This window comes from Canis aureus, unplaced genomic scaffold (assembly GCF_053574225.1).
Source record: "Canis aureus isolate CA01 unplaced genomic scaffold, VMU_Caureus_v.1.0 ptg000210l_RagTag, whole genome shotgun sequence".
Lineage (NCBI taxonomy): Eukaryota > Metazoa > Chordata > Mammalia > Carnivora > Canidae > Canis > Canis aureus.
In genome coordinates, this window is record NW_027554482.1 from 24,269 (window position 1) to 38,185 (window position 13,917).

The 13,917-nt window shown below is 77.1% G+C and overlaps 7 non-coding genes across 7 annotated transcripts; all 7 read right to left on the reverse strand.

Moving 5' to 3' along the window:
• Positions 1-889: 889 nt before the first annotated feature.
• Positions 890-1,008, reverse strand: LOC144309804 (5S ribosomal RNA). The gene has a single exon (XR_013375696.1). It is a non-coding gene; the product is annotated as a 5S ribosomal RNA (ribosomal RNA).
• Positions 1,009-3,115: 2,107 nt separating this feature from the next.
• Positions 3,116-3,234, reverse strand: LOC144309805 (5S ribosomal RNA). The gene has a single exon (XR_013375697.1). It is a non-coding gene; the product is annotated as a 5S ribosomal RNA (ribosomal RNA).
• Positions 3,235-4,919: 1,685 nt separating this feature from the next.
• On the reverse strand, positions 4,920-5,038 carry LOC144309806 (5S ribosomal RNA). The gene has a single exon (XR_013375698.1). It is a non-coding gene; the product is annotated as a 5S ribosomal RNA (ribosomal RNA).
• Positions 5,039-6,733: 1,695 nt separating this feature from the next.
• LOC144309808 (5S ribosomal RNA) lies at positions 6,734-6,852 on the reverse strand. Its single transcript, XR_013375700.1, has one exon. It is a non-coding gene; the product is annotated as a 5S ribosomal RNA (ribosomal RNA).
• Positions 6,853-8,560: 1,708 nt separating this feature from the next.
• Positions 8,561-8,679, reverse strand: LOC144309809 (5S ribosomal RNA). The gene has a single exon (XR_013375701.1). It is a non-coding gene; the product is annotated as a 5S ribosomal RNA (ribosomal RNA).
• Positions 8,680-10,371: 1,692 nt separating this feature from the next.
• Positions 10,372-10,490, reverse strand: LOC144309810 (5S ribosomal RNA). Its single transcript, XR_013375702.1, has one exon. It is a non-coding gene; the product is annotated as a 5S ribosomal RNA (ribosomal RNA).
• A 1,702-nt stretch (positions 10,491-12,192) lies between these two features.
• On the reverse strand, positions 12,193-12,311 carry LOC144309811 (5S ribosomal RNA). Its single transcript, XR_013375703.1, has one exon. It is a non-coding gene; the product is annotated as a 5S ribosomal RNA (ribosomal RNA).
• Between the last annotated feature and the right edge of the window lie 1,606 nt (positions 12,312-13,917).

Consider the following 13,917-nt stretch of genomic DNA (forward strand, 5'->3'; position numbering starts at 1 on the left):
GTGCGCGGCGCCCTGGCCCAGGCGCGGAGCGAGTGTCTGTGGTGTGTCTTGCTGTGTCCCGAGCGGCTCTTTGGGCCTGGGTGCCGGCCGCCCCCGCGTCGCCGTGGTCTTGGCTGTCGCGGGGTCCCGGAGCGCGGAGCCCGGCGCCAACGGGGGGCCTGAGGCCCCCGGCGGCCGGGCCGTCTGGTTGGTGTCCTGGGCACGCGGAGCGTGGACCCCGGGGCTGAGGGCCGAAGGGACGGTGGTCCGCGGGGGACGGAGGGCATGTCCTTCGGAGAGAAGGTGCAGGCGGGCCCGGGCCGAAGGTGGGGGGGGTGTTGCGGGTGGCTGGGTGGCTTGGTCGCTGGGGGCGGTGCTAGGGGCTGGGGGCGGGCCTGGGGGCGGGGCCTGGGGCGGGGCGAGGAGGGCCCGCATGCAGGCCCGGCCCCCGGCCCCCAAGCACCCCCCCCTCGGCCCCACCGAGGGCCTCGCAGGCCTGCGAGGACGGGATCCAGCCCCCACCCGTCTCCCCCCAGCGACCGCACCGCCCCCCCGCGCCCCCGCCCCGAGGTTCCGGCTGTCGCCCCGTCCCCTCCCTGGGCCCCTTCGGGCCCCCTCGGCCCCCTCGGCCCCCTGGGACGCGCGGCCGGCTAGGATGCGGGTGGGCGTCGTTGAAGGGCTGCGAGGTTGAAGGGCTGGGAGGAAGAGGAGGTGTGTGGTGTATGTAGTGGCGTCCTGCCCGTGCAGCGGGCGCCCTCGGTGCCCCGCGGCGCCCTGCGGTGGTCCCGGCGGGGCGGGGGCCATGGCAGGGGTCGTCCGGAGGGCGCCGCCGCCGCCGCCGCCGCCGCCGCCGCGTTGGGCGAGGGGGGTGTTGGCGGCAAAGGGACGGACAGGAAGGCCGAAGAAAAAAAGCCTACAGCACCCGGTATTCCCAGGCGGTCTCCCATCCAAGTACTAACCAGGCCCGACCCTGCTTAGCTTCCGAGATCAGACGAGATCGGGCGCGTTCAGGGTGGTATGGCCGTAGACGTCCGCGCCTGCCGCTGGGCGCCCCAAGAGCCTGCTCTGCGCCTCTCCAGGCCGGGCGCCCGCCGCTCCTCAGCCCTCCTCCGCCCGCCCTGTGCGGCCCGCCTGAACGCCTGCCTGCCTGCCTGCCTGCCTGCATGCTCGCCTGCCGGCCCGACTGATGGACTGACCGCCTCCCGCGCCGCGCCCGGGGTGGCGGAGGGCGCCTGCCCGGGCCGGGGGGTGGGGGCCAAGACGCGTCCCGCACCCCGGAGCCGAGTCTGTCGCGGGAGCCCGGGCGCGCTCCCGTCCCCGGCCTGTCGGGCTCGTCGCCGCCGCTCGGCTCCCCGGATGGCACGCCGCCCCACATCGGGCCGCTCGCTGGGGGCCGGGGGCCGGGGGCCGGGGGCCGGGGGCTGGGGCCTGGGGGCTGCGGGGGGGTGTCGGGGTGTGCCGCGGGCCGGGGCCGGCGCCGGCGGGCCCCTGGCCTCTCCTGTTCTTCAGCCCGCCTGGCTCAAAGCCAAGCCGGGGCCGCCCGCGCCGCCGGACCCCATCGTCGCACAGGCAGGGACACAGACACAGGTGCCCACGACACACACACACACAGACAGACGGAAGGACACAGGCACTCGGAGCTGGGCCACACGGCCTGTGGGGGCGAGGCAGCCACCCCGCCGGAGGGGCGCAGGCCCTGGAGCTGCGTCAGGAGCCCTGGCAGCCGCAGGCCCTGCAGCCACGGGGTCAGGGATGCCGTTCCGCTCCCATTCCTGCCCATCAGCCGAACCGCCGCGGGGCCGTGTGCCTGCGTGCGTGCGCGGCGCCCTGGCCCAGGCGCGGAGCGAGTGTCTGTGGTGTGTCTTGCTGTGTCCCGAGCGGCTCTTTTGGGCCTGGGTGCCGGCCGCCCCCGCGTCGCTGTGGTCTTGGCTGTCGCGGGGTCACGGAGCGCGGAGCCCGGCGCCAACGGGGGGCCTGAGGCCCCCGGCGGGTCGGGCCGTCTGGTTGGTGTCCTGGGCACGCGGAGCGTGGACCCCGGGGCTGAGGGCCGAAGGGACGGTGGTCCGCGGGGGACGGAGGGCATGTCCTTCGGAGAGAAGGTGCAGGCGGGCCCGGGCCGAAGGTGGGGGGGGTGTTGCGGGTGGCTGGGTGGCTTGGTCGCTGGGGGCGGTGCTAGGGGCTGGGGGCGGGCCTGGGGGCGGGGCCTGGGGCGGGGCGAGGAGGGCCCGCAGGCAGGCCCGGCCCCCGGCCCCCGGCTCCCAAGCACCCCCCCCTCGGCCCCACCGAGGGCCTCGCAGGCCTGCGAGGACGGGATCCAGCCCCCACCCGTCTCCCCCCAGCGACCGCACCGCCCCCCCGCGCCCCCGCCCCGAGGTTCCGGCTGTCGCCCCGTCCCCTCCTGGGCCCCTTCGGGCCCCCTCGGCCCCCTCGGCCCCCCGGGGCTGAGGGCCGAAGGGACGGTGGTCCGCGGGGGACGGAGGGCATGTCCTTCGGAGAGAAGGTGCAGGCGGGCCCGGGCCGAAGGTGGGGGGGTGTTGCGGGTGGCTGGGTGGCTTGGTCGCTGGGGGCGGTGCCAGGGAATTGCTAGGGGCTGGGGGCGGGCCTGGGGGCGGGGCCTGGGGCGGGGCGAGGAGGGCCCGCAGGCAGGCCCGGCCCCCGGCCCCCGGCCTCCAAGCACCCCCCCCCTCGGCCCCACCGAGGGCCTCGCAGGCCTGCGGACGGGATCCAGCCCCCACCCGTCTCCCCCAGCGACCGCACCGCCCCCCCGCGCCCCCGCCCCGAGGTTCCGGCTGTCGCCCCGTCCCCTCCCTGGGCCCCTTCGGGCCCCCTCGGCCCCTCGGCCCCCTGGGACGCGCGGCCGGCTAGGATGCGGTGGGCGTCGTTGAAGGGCCTGCGAGGTTGAAGGGCTGGGAGGAAGAGGAGGTGTGTGGTGTATGTAGTGGCGTCCTGCCCGTGCAGCGGGCGCCCTCGGTGCCCCGCGGCGCCCTGCGGTGGTCCCGGCGGGGCGGGGGCCATGGCAGGGGTCGTCCGGAGGGCGCCGCCGCCGCCGCCGCCGCCGCCGCCGCCGCCGCCGCCGCCGCGTTGGGCGAGGGGGGTGTTGGCGGCAAAGGGACGGACAGGAAGGCCGAAGAAAAAAAGCCTACAGCACCCGGTATTCCCAGGCGGTCTCCCATCCAAGTACTAACCAGGCCCGACCCTGCTTAGCTTCCGAGATCAGACGAGATCGGGCGCGTTCAGGGTGGTATGGCCGTAGACGTCCGCGCCTGCCGCTGGGCGCCCCAAGAGCCTGCTCTGCGCCTCTCCAGGCCGGGCGCCCGCCGCTCCTCAGCCCTCCTCCGCCCGCCCTGTGCGGCCCGCCTGAACGCCTGCCTGCCTGCCGCCGGCCTGCCTGCCTGCATGCTCGCCTGCCGGCCCGACTGATGGACTGACCGCCTCCCGCGCCCGGCGCCGGGGTGGCGGAGGGGCGCCTGCCCGGGCCGGGGGGTGGGGGCCAAGACGCGTCCCGCACCCCGGAGCCGAGTCTGTCGCGGGAGCCCGGGCGCGCTCCCGTCCCCGGCCTGTCGGGCTCGTCGCCGCCGCTCGGCTCCCCGGATGGCACGCCGCCCCACATCGGGCCGCTCGCTGGGGGCCGGGGGCCGGGGGCCGGGGGCCGGGGCTGGAGCCTGGGGGCTGCGGGGGGGTGTCGGGGGGTGCCGCGGGCCGGGGCCGGCGCCGGCGGGCCCTGGCCTCTCCTGTTCTTCAGCCCGCCTGGCTCAAAGCCAAGCCGGGGCCGCCCGCGCCGCCGGACCCCATCGTCGCACAGGCAGGGACACAGACACAGGTGCCCACGACACACACACACACAGACAGACGGAAGGACACAGGCACTCGGAGCTGGGCCACACGGCCTGTGGGGGCGAGGCAGCCACCCCGCCGGAGGGGCGCAGGCCCTGGAGCTGCGTCAGGAGCCCTGGCAGCCGCAGGCCCTGCAGCCACGGGGTCAGGGATGCGGTTCCGCTCCCATTCCTGCCCATCAGCCGAACCGCCGCGGGGCCGTGTGCCTGCGTGCGTGCGCGGCGCCCTGGCCCAGGCGCGGAGCGAGTGTCTGTGGTGTGTCTTGCTGTGTCCCGAGCGGCTCTTTTGGGCCTGGGTGCCGGCCGCCCCCGCGTCGCTGTGGTCTTGGCTGTCGCGGGGTCACGGAGCGCGGAGCCCGGCGCCAACGGGGGGCCTGAGGCCCCCGGCGGTCGGGCCGTCTGGTTGGTGTCCTGGGCACGCGGAGCGTGGACCCCGGGGCTGAGGGCCGAAGGGACGGTGGTCCGCGGGGGACGGAGGGCATGTCCTTCGGAGAGAAGGTGCAGGCGGGCCCGGGCCGAAGGTGGGGGGGGTGTTGCGGGTGGCTGGGTGGCTTGGTCGCTGGGGGCGGTGCTAGGGGCTGGGGGCGGGCCTGGGGGCGGGGCCTGGGGGCGGGGCCTGGGGCGGGGCGAGGAGGGCCCGCAGGCAGGCCCGGCCCCCGGCCCCCGGCTCCCAAGCACCCCCCCCTCGGCCCCACCGAGGGCCTCGCAGGCCTGCGAGGACGGGATCCAGCCCCCACCCGTCTCCCCCCAGCGACCGCACCGCCCCCCCGCGCCCCCGCCCCGAGGTTCCGGCTGTCGCCCGGTCCCCTCCCTGGGCCCCTTCGGGCCCCCTCGGCCCCCTCGGCCCCCTGGGACGCGCGGCCGGCTAGGATGCGGGTGGGCGTCGTTGAAGGGCTGCGAGGTTGAAGGGCTGGGAGGAAGAGGAGTTGTGTGGTGTATGTAGTGGCGTCCTGCCCGTGCAGCGGGCGCCCTCGGTGCCCCGCGGCGCCCTGCGGTGGTCCCGGCGGGGCGGGGGCCATGGCAGGGGTCGTCCGGAGGGCGCCGCCGCCGCGTTGGGCGAGGGGGGTGTTGGCGGCAAAGGGACGGACAGGAAGGCCGAAGAAAAAAAGCCTACAGCACCCGGTATTCCCAGGCGGTCTCCCATCCAAGTACTAACCAGGCCCGACCCTGCTTAGCTTCCGAGATCAGACGAGATCGGGCGCGTTCAGGGTGGTATGGCCGTAGACGTCCGCGCCTGCCGCTGGGCGCCCCAAGAGCCTGCTCTGCGCCTCTCCAGGCCGGGCGCCCGCCGCTCCTCAGCCCTCCTCCGCCCGCCCTGTGCGGCCCGCCTGAACGCCTGCCTGCCTGCCTGCCTGCCTGCCTGCCTGCATGCTCGCCTGCCGGCCCGACTGATGGACTGACCGCCTCCCGCGCCGCGCCCGGGGTGGCGGAGGGCGCCTGCCCGGGCCGGGGGGTGGGGGCCAAGACGCGTCCCGCACCCCGGAGCCGAGTCTGTCGCGGGAGCCCGGGCGCGCTCCCGTCCCCGGCCTGTCGGGCTCGTCGCCGCCGCTCGGCTCCCCGGATGGCACGCCGCCCCACATCGGGCCGCTCGCTGGGGGCCGGGGGCCGGGGGCCGGGGGCTGGGGCCTGGGGGCTGCGGGGGGGTGTCGGGGTGTGCCGCGGGCCGGGGCCGGCGACGGCGGGCCCCTGGCCTCTCCTGTTCTTCAGCCCGCCTGGCTCAAAGCCAAGCCGGGGCCGCCCGCGCCGCCGGACCCCATCGTCGCACAGGCAGGGACACAGACACAGGTGCCCACGACACACACACACACAGACAGACGGAAGGACACAGGCACTCGGAGCTGGGCCACACGGCCTGTGGGGGCGAGGCAGCCACCCCGCCGGAGGGGCGCAGGCCCTGGAGCTGCGTCAGGAGCCCTGGCAGCCGCAGGCCCTGCAGCCACGGGGTCAGGGATGCCGTTCCGCTCCCATTCATGCCCATCAGCCGAACCGCCGCGGGGCCGTGTGCCTGCGTGCGTGCGCGGCGCCCTGGCCCAGGCGCGGAGCGAGTGTCTGTGGTGTGTCTTGCTGTGTCCCGAGCGGCTCTTTGGGCCTGGGTGCCGGCCGCCCCCGCGTCGCTGTGGTCTTGGCTGTCGCGGGGTCACGGAGCGCGGAGCCCGGCGCCAACGGGGGGCCTGAGGCCCCCGGCGGTCGGGCCGTCTGGTTGGTGTCCTGGGCACGCGGAGCGTGGACCCCGGGGCTGAGGGCCGAAGGGACGGTGGTCCGCGGGGGACGGAGGGCATGTCCTTCGGAGAGAAGGTGCAGGCGGGCCCGGGCCGAAGGTGGGGGGGGTGTTGCGGGTGGCTGGGTGGCTTGGTCGCTGGGGGCGGTGCTAGGGGCTGGGGGCGGGCCTGGGGGCGGGGCCTGGGGCGGGGCGAGGAGGGCCCGCAGGCAGGCCCGGCCCCCGGCCCCCGGCTCCCAAGCACCCCCCCCTCGGCCCCACCGAGGGCCTCGCAGGCCTGCGAGGACGGGATCCAGCCCCCACCCGTCTCCCCCCAGCGACCGCACCGCCCCCCCGCGCCCCCGCCCCGAGGTTCCGGCTGTCGCCCCGTCCCCTCCCTGGGCCCCTTCGGGCCCCCTCGGCCCCCTCGGCCCCCTGGGACGCGCGGCCGGCTAGGATGCGGGTGGGCGTCGTTGAAGGGCTGCGAGGTTGAAGGGCTGGGAGGAAGAGGAGGTGTGTGGTGTATGTAGTGGCGTCCTGCCCGTGCAGCGGGCGCCCTCGGTGCCCCGCGGCGCCCTGCGGTGGTCCCGGCGGGGCGGGGGCCATGGCAGGGGTCGTCCGGAGGGCGCCGCCGCCGCCGCCGCCGCCGCCGCCGCCGCCGCCGCCGCGTTGGGCGAGGGGGGTGTTGGCGGCAAAGGGACGGACAGGAAGGCCGAAGAAAAAAAGCCTACAGCACCCGGTATTCCCAGGCGGTCTCCCATCCAAGTACTAACCAGGCCCGACCCTGCTTAGCTTCCGAGATCAGACGAGATCGGGCGCGTTCAGGGTGGTATGGCCGTAGACGTCCGCGCCTGCCGCTGGGCGCCCCAAGAGCCTGCTCTGCGCCTCTCCAGGCCGGGCGCCCGCCGCTCCTCAGCCCTCCTCCGCCCGCCCTGTGCGGCCCGCCTGAACGCCTGCCTGCCTGCCTGCCTGCCTGCCTGCCTGCCTGCATGCTCGCCTGCCGGCCCGACTGATGGACTGACCGCCTCCCGCGCCGCGCCCGGGGTGGCGGAGGGCGCCTGCCCGGGCCGGGGGGTGGGGGCCAAGACGCGTCCCGCACCCCGGAGCCGAGTCTGTCGCGGGAGCCCGGGCGCGCTCCCGTCCCCGGCCTGTCGGGCTCGTCGCCGCCGCTCGGCTCCCCGGATGGCACGCCGCCCCACATCGGGCCGCTCGCTGGGGGCCGGGGGCCGGGGGCCGGGGGCCGCGGGCTGGGGCCTGGGGGCTGCGGGGGGGTGTCGGGGTGTGCCGCGGGCCGGGGCCGGCGCCGGCGGGCCCCTGGCCTCTCCTGTTCTTCAGCCCGCCTGGCTCAAAGCCAAGCCGGGGCCGCCCGCGCCGCCGGACCCCATCGTCGCACAGGCAGGGACACAGACACAGGTGCCCACGACACACACACACACAGACAGACGGAAGGACACAGGCACTCGGAGCTGGGCCACACGGCCTGTGGGGGCGAGGCAGCCACCCCGCCGGAGGGGCGCAGGCCCTGGAGCTGCGTCAGGAGCCCTGGCAGCCGCAGGCCCTGCAGCCACGGGGTCAGGGATGCCGTTCCGCTCCCATTCCTGCCCATCAGCCGAACCGCCGCGGGGCCGTGTGCCTGCGTGCGTGCGCGGCGCCCTCGCCCAGGCGCGGAGCGAGTGTCTGTGGTGTGTCTTGCTGTGTCCCGAGCGGCTCTTTTGGGCCTGGGTGCCGGCCGCCCCCGCGTCGCTGTGGTCTTGGCTGTCGCGGGGTCACGGAGCGCGGAGCCCGGCGCCAACGGGGGGCCTGAGGCCCCCGGCGGTCGGGCCGTCTGGTTGGTGTCCTGGGCACGCGGAGCGTGGACCCCGGGGCTGAGGGCCGAAGGGACGGTGGTCCGCGGGGGACGGAGGGCATGTCCTTCGGAGAGAAGGTGCAGGCGGGCCCGGGCCGAAGGTGGGGGGGGTGTTGCGGGTGGCTGGGTGGCTTGGTCGCTGGGGGCGGTGCTAGGGGCTGGGGGCGGGCCTGGGGGCGGGGCCTGGGGCGGGGCGAGGAGGGCCCGCAGGCAGGCCCGGCCCCCGGCCCCCGGCTCCCAAGCACCCCCCCCCTCGGCCCCACCGAGGGCCTCGCAGGCCTGCGAGGACGGGATCCAGCCCCCACCCGTCTCCCCCCAGCGACCGCACCGCCCCCCCGCGCCCCCGCCCCGAGGTTCCGGCTGTCGCCCCGTCCCCTCCCTGGGCCCCTTCGGGCCCCCTCGGCCCCCTCGGCCCCCTGGGACGCGCGGCCGGCTAGGATGCGGGTGGGCGTCGTTGAAGGGCTGCGAGGTTGAAGGGCTGGGAGGAAGAGGAGGTGTGTGGTGTATGTAGTGGCGTCCTGCCCGTGCAGCGGGCGCCCTCGGTGCCCCGCGGCGCCCTGCGGTGGTCCCGGCGGGGCGGGGGCCATGGCAGGGGTCGTCCGGAGGGCGCCGCCGCCGCCGCCGCCGCCGCCGCCGCCGCCGCCGCCGCGTTGGGCGAGGGGGGTGTTGGCGGCAAAGGGACGGACAGGAAGGCCGAAGAAAAAAAGCCTACAGCACCCGGTATTCCCAGGCGGTCTCCCATCCAAGTACTAACCAGGCCCGACCCTGCTTAGCTTCCGAGATCAGACGAGATCGGGCGCGTTCAGGGTGGTATGGCCGTAGACGTCCGCGCCTGCCGCTGGGCGCCCCAAGAGCCTGCTCTGCGCCTCTCCAGGCCGGGCGCCCGCCGCTCCTCAGCCCTCCTCCGCCCGCCCTGTGCGGCCCGCCTGAACGCCTGCCTGCCTGCCTGCCTGCCTGCCTGCCTGCATGCTCGCCTGCCGGCCCGACTGATGGACTGACCGCCTCCCGCGCCGCGCCCGGGGTGGCGGAGGGCGCCTGCCCGGGCCGGGGGGTGGGGGCCAAGACGCGTCCCGCACCCCGGAGCCGAGTCTGTCGCGGGAGCCCGGGCGCGCTCCCGTCCCCGGCCTGTCGGGCTCGTCGCCGCCGCTCGGCTCCCCGGATGGCACGCCGCCCCACATCGGGCCGCTCGCTGGGGGCCGGGGGCCGGGGGCCGGGGGCCGGGGGCTGGGGCCTGGGGGCTGCGGGGGGGTGTCGGGGTGTGCCGCGGGCCGGGGCCGGCGCCGGCGGGCCCCTGGCCTCTCCTGTTCTTCAGCCCGCCTGGCTCAAAGCCAAGCCGGGGCCGCCCGCGCCGCCGGACCCCATCGTCGCACAGGCAGGGACACAGACACAGGTGCCCACGACACACACACACACAGACAGACGGAAGGACACAGGCACTCGGAGCTGGGCCACACGGCCTGTGGGGGCGAGGCAGCCACCCCGCCGGAGGGGCGCAGGCCCTGGAGCTGCGTCAGGAGCCCTGGCAGCCGCAGGCCCTGCAGCCACGGGGTCAGGGATGCCGTTCCGCTCCCATTCCTGCCCATCAGCCGAACCGCCGCGGGGCCGTGTGCCTGCGTGCGTGCGCGGCGCCCTGGCCCAGGCGCGGAGCGAGTGTCTGTGGTGTGTCTTGCTGTGTCCCGAGCGGCTCTTTGGGCCTGGGTGCCGGCCGCCCCCGCGTCGCCGTGGTCTTGGCTGTCGCGGGGTCCCGGAGCGCGGAGCCCGGCGCCAACGGGGGGCCTGAGGCCCCCGGCGGCCGGGCCGTCTGGTTGGTGTCCTGGGCACGCGGAGCGTGGACCCCGGGGCTGAGGGCCGAAGGGACGGTGGTCCGCGGGGGACGGAGGGCATGTCCTTCGGAGAGAAGGTGCAGGCGGGCCCGGGCCGAAGGTGGGGGGGGTGTTGCGGGTGGCTGGGTGGCTTGGTCGCTGGGGGCGGTGCTAGGGGCTGGGGGCGGGCCTGGGGGCGGGGCCTGGGGCGGGGCGAGGAGGGCCCGCATGCAGGCCCGGCCCCCGGCCCCCAAGCACCCCCCCCTCGGCCCCACCGAGGGCCTCGCAGGCCTGCGAGGACGGGATCCAGCCCCCACCCGTCTCCCCCCAGCGACCGCACCGCCCCCCCGCGCCCCCGCCCCGAGGTTCCGGCTGTCGCCCCGTCCCCTCCCTGGGCCCCTTCGGGCCCCCTCGGCCCCCTCGGCCCCCTGGGACGCGCGGCCGGCTAGGATGCGGGTGGGCGTCGTTGAAGGGCTGCGAGGTTGAAGGGCTGGGAGGAAGAGGAGGTGTGTGGTGTATGTAGTGGCGTCCTGCCCGTGCAGCGGGCGCCCTCGGTGCCCCGCGGCGCCCTGCGGTGGTCCCGGCGGGGCGGGGGCCATGGCAGGGGTCGTCCGGAGGGCGCCGCCGCCGCCGCCGCCGCCGCCGCCGCCGCCGCCGCGTTGGGCGAGGGGGGTGTTGGCGGCAAAGGGACGGACAGGAAGGCCGAAGAAAAAAAGCCTACAGCACCCGGTATTCCCAGGCGGTCTCCCATCCAAGTACTAACCAGGCCCGACCCTGCTTAGCTTCCGAGATCAGACGAGATCGGGCGCGTTCAGGGTGGTATGGCCGTAGACGTCCGCGCCTGCCGCTGGGCGCCCCAAGAGCCTGCTCTGCGCCTCTCCAGGCCGGGCGCCCGCCGCTCCTCAGCCCTCCTCCGCCCGCCCTGTGCGGCCCGCCTGAACGCCTGCCTGCCTGCCTGCCTGCCTGCCTGCCTGTATGCTCGCCTGCCGGCCCGACTGATGGACTGACCGCCTCCCGCGCCGCGCCCGGGGTGGCGGAGGGCGCCTGCCCGGGCCGGGGGGTGGGGGCCAAGACGCGTCCCGCACCCCGGAGCCGAGTCTGTCGCGGGAGCCCGGGCGCGCTCCCGTCCCCGGCCTGTCGGGCTCGTCGCCGCCGCTCGGCTCCCCGGATGGCACGCCGCCCCACATCGGGCCGCTCGCTGGGGGCCGGGGGCCGGGGGCCGGGGGCCGGGGGCTGGGGCCTGGGGGCTGCGGGGGGGTGTCGGGGTGTGCCGCGGGCCGGGGCCGGCGCCGGCGGGCCCCTGGCCTCTCCTGTTCTTCAGCCCGCCTGGCTCAAAGCCAAGCCGGGGCCGCCCGCGCCGCCGGACCCCATCGTCGCACAGGCAGGGACACAGACACAGGTGCCCACGACACACACACACACAGACAGACGGAAGGACACAGGCACTCGGAGCTGGGCCACACGGCCTGTGGGGGCGAGGCAGCCACCCCGCCGGAGGGGCGCAGGCCCTGGAGCTGCGTCAGGAGCCCTGGCAGCCGCAGGCCCTGCAGCCACGGGGTCAGGGATGCCGTTCCGCTCCCATTCCTGCCCATCAGCCGAACCGCCGCGGGGCCGTGTGCCTGCGTGCGTGCGCGGCGCCCTGGCCCAGGCGCGGAGCGAGTGTCTGTGGTGTGTCTTGCTGTGTCCCGAGCGGCTCTTTGGGCCTGGGTGCCGGCCGCCCCCGCGTCGCTGTGGTCTTGGCTGTCGCGGGGTCACGGAGCGCGGATCCCGGCGCCAACGGGGGGCCTGAGGCCCCCGGCGGTCGGGCCGTCTGGTTGGTGTCCTGGGCACGCGGAGCGTGGACCCCGGGGCTGAGGGCCGAAGGGACGGTGGTCCGCGGGGGACGGAGGGCATGTCCTTCGGAGAGAAGGTGCAGGCGGGCCCGGGCCGAAGGTGGGGGGGGTGTTGCGGGTGGCTGGGTGGCTTGGTCGCTGGGGGCGGTGCTAGGGGCTGGGGGCGGGCCTGGGGGCGGGGCCTGGGGCGGGGCGAGGAGGGCCCGCAGGCAGGCCCGGCCCCCGGCCCCCGGCTCCCAAGCACCCCCCCCTCGGCCCCACGGAGGGCCTCGCAGGCCTGCGAGGACGGGATCCAGCCCCCACCCGTCTCCCCCCAGCGACCGCACCGCCCCCCCGCGCCCCCGCCCCGAGGTTCCGGCTGTCGCCCCGTCCCCTCCCTGGGCCCCTTCGGGCCCCCTCGGCCCCCTCGGCCCCCTGGGACGCGCGGCCGGCTAGGATGCGGGTGGGCGTCGTTGAAGGGCTGCGAGGTTGAAGGGCTGGGAGGAAGAGGAGGTGTGTGGTGTATGTAGTGGCGTCCTGCCCGTGCAGCGGGCGCCCTCGGTGCCCCGCGGCGCCCTGCGGTGGTCCCGGCGGGGCGGGGGCCATGGCAGGGGTCGTCCGGAGGGCGCCGCCGTCGCCGCCGCCGCCGCCGCCGCCGCCGCCGCCGCGTTGGGCGAGGGGGGTGTTGGCGGCAAAGGGACGGACAGGAAGGCCGAAGAAAAAAAGCCTACAGCACCCGGTATTCCCAGGCGGTCTCCCATCCAAGTACTAACCAGGCCCGACCCTGCTTAGCTTCCGAGATCAGACGAGATCGGGCGCGTTCAGGGTGGTATGGCCGTAGACGTCCGCGCCTGCCGCTGGGCGCCCCAAGAGCCTGCTCTGCGCCTCTCCAGGCCGGGCGCCCGCCGCTCCTCAGCCCTCCTCCGCCCGCCCTGTGCGGCCCGCCTGAACGCCTGCCTGCCTGCCTGCCTGCCTGCCTGCATGCTCGCCTGCCGGCCCGACTGATGGACTGACCGCCTCCCGCGCCGCGCCCGGGGTGGCGGAGGGCGCCTGCCCGGGCCGGGGGGTGGGGGCCAAGACGCGTCCCGCACCCCGGAGCCGAGTCTGTCGCGGGAGCCCGGGCGCGCTCCCGTCCCCGGCCTGTCGGGCTCGTCGCCGCCGCTCGGCTCCCCGGATGGCACGCCGCCCCACATCGGGCCGCTCGCTGGGGGCCGGGGGCCGGGGGCCGGGGGCCGGGGGCTGGGGCCTGGGGGCTGCGGGGGGGTGTCGGGGTGTGCCGCGGGCCGGGGCCGGCGCCGGCGGGCCCCTGGCCTCTCCTGTTCTTCAGCCCGCCTGGCTCAAAGCCAAGCCGGGGCCGCCCGCGCCGCCGGACCCCATCGTCGCACAGGCAGGGACACAGACACAGGTGCCCACGACACACACACACACAGACAGACGGAAGGACACAGGCACTCGGAGCTGGGCCACACGGCCTGTGGGGGCGAGGCAGCCACCCCGCCGGAGGGGCGCAGGCCCTGGAGCTGCGTCAGGAGCCCTGGCAGCCGCAGGCCCTGCAGCCACGGGGTCAGGGATGCCGTTCCGCTCCCATTCCTGCCCATCAGCCGAACCGCCGCGGGGCCGTGTGCCTGCGTGCGTGCGCGGCGCCCTGGCCCAGGCGCGGAGCGAGTGTCTGTGGTGTGTCTTGCTGTGTCCCGAGCGGCTCTTTTGGGCCTGGGTGCCGGCCGCCCCCGCGTCGCTGTGGTCTTGGCTGTCGCGGGGTCACGGAGCGCGGAGCCCGGCGCCAACGGGGGGCCTGAGGCCCCCGGCGGTCGGGCCGTCTGGTTGGTGTCCTGGGCACGCGGAGCGTGGACCCCGGGGCTGAGGGCCGAAGGGACGGTGGTCCGCGGGGGACGGAGGGCATGTCCTTCGGAGAGAAGGTGCAGGCGGGCCCGGGCCGAAGGTGGGGGGGGTGTTGCGGGTGGCTGGGTGGCTTGGTCGCTGGGGGCGGTGCTAGGGGCTGGGGGCGGGCCTGGGGGCGGGGCCTGGGGCGGGGCGAGGAGGGCCCGCAGGCAGGCCCGGCCCCCGGCCCCCGGCTCCCAAGCACCCCCCCCTCGGCCCCACGGAGGGCCTCGCAGGCCTGCGAGGACGGGATCCAGCCCCCACCCGTCTCCCCCCAGCGACCGCACCGCCCCCCCGCGCCCCCGCCCCGAGGTTCCGGCTGTCGCCCCGTCCCCTCCCTGGGCCCCTTCGGGCCCCCTCGGCCCCCTCGGCCCCCTGGGACGCGCGGCCGGCTAGGATGCGGGTGGGCGTCGTTGAAGGGCTGCGAGGTTGAAGGGCTGGGAGGAAGAGGAGGTGTGTGGTGTATGTAGTGGCGTCCTGCCCGTGCAGCGGGCGCCCTCGGTGCCCCGCGGCGCCCTGCGGTGGTCCCGGCGGGGCGGGGGCCATGGCAGGGGTCGTCCGGAGGGCGCCG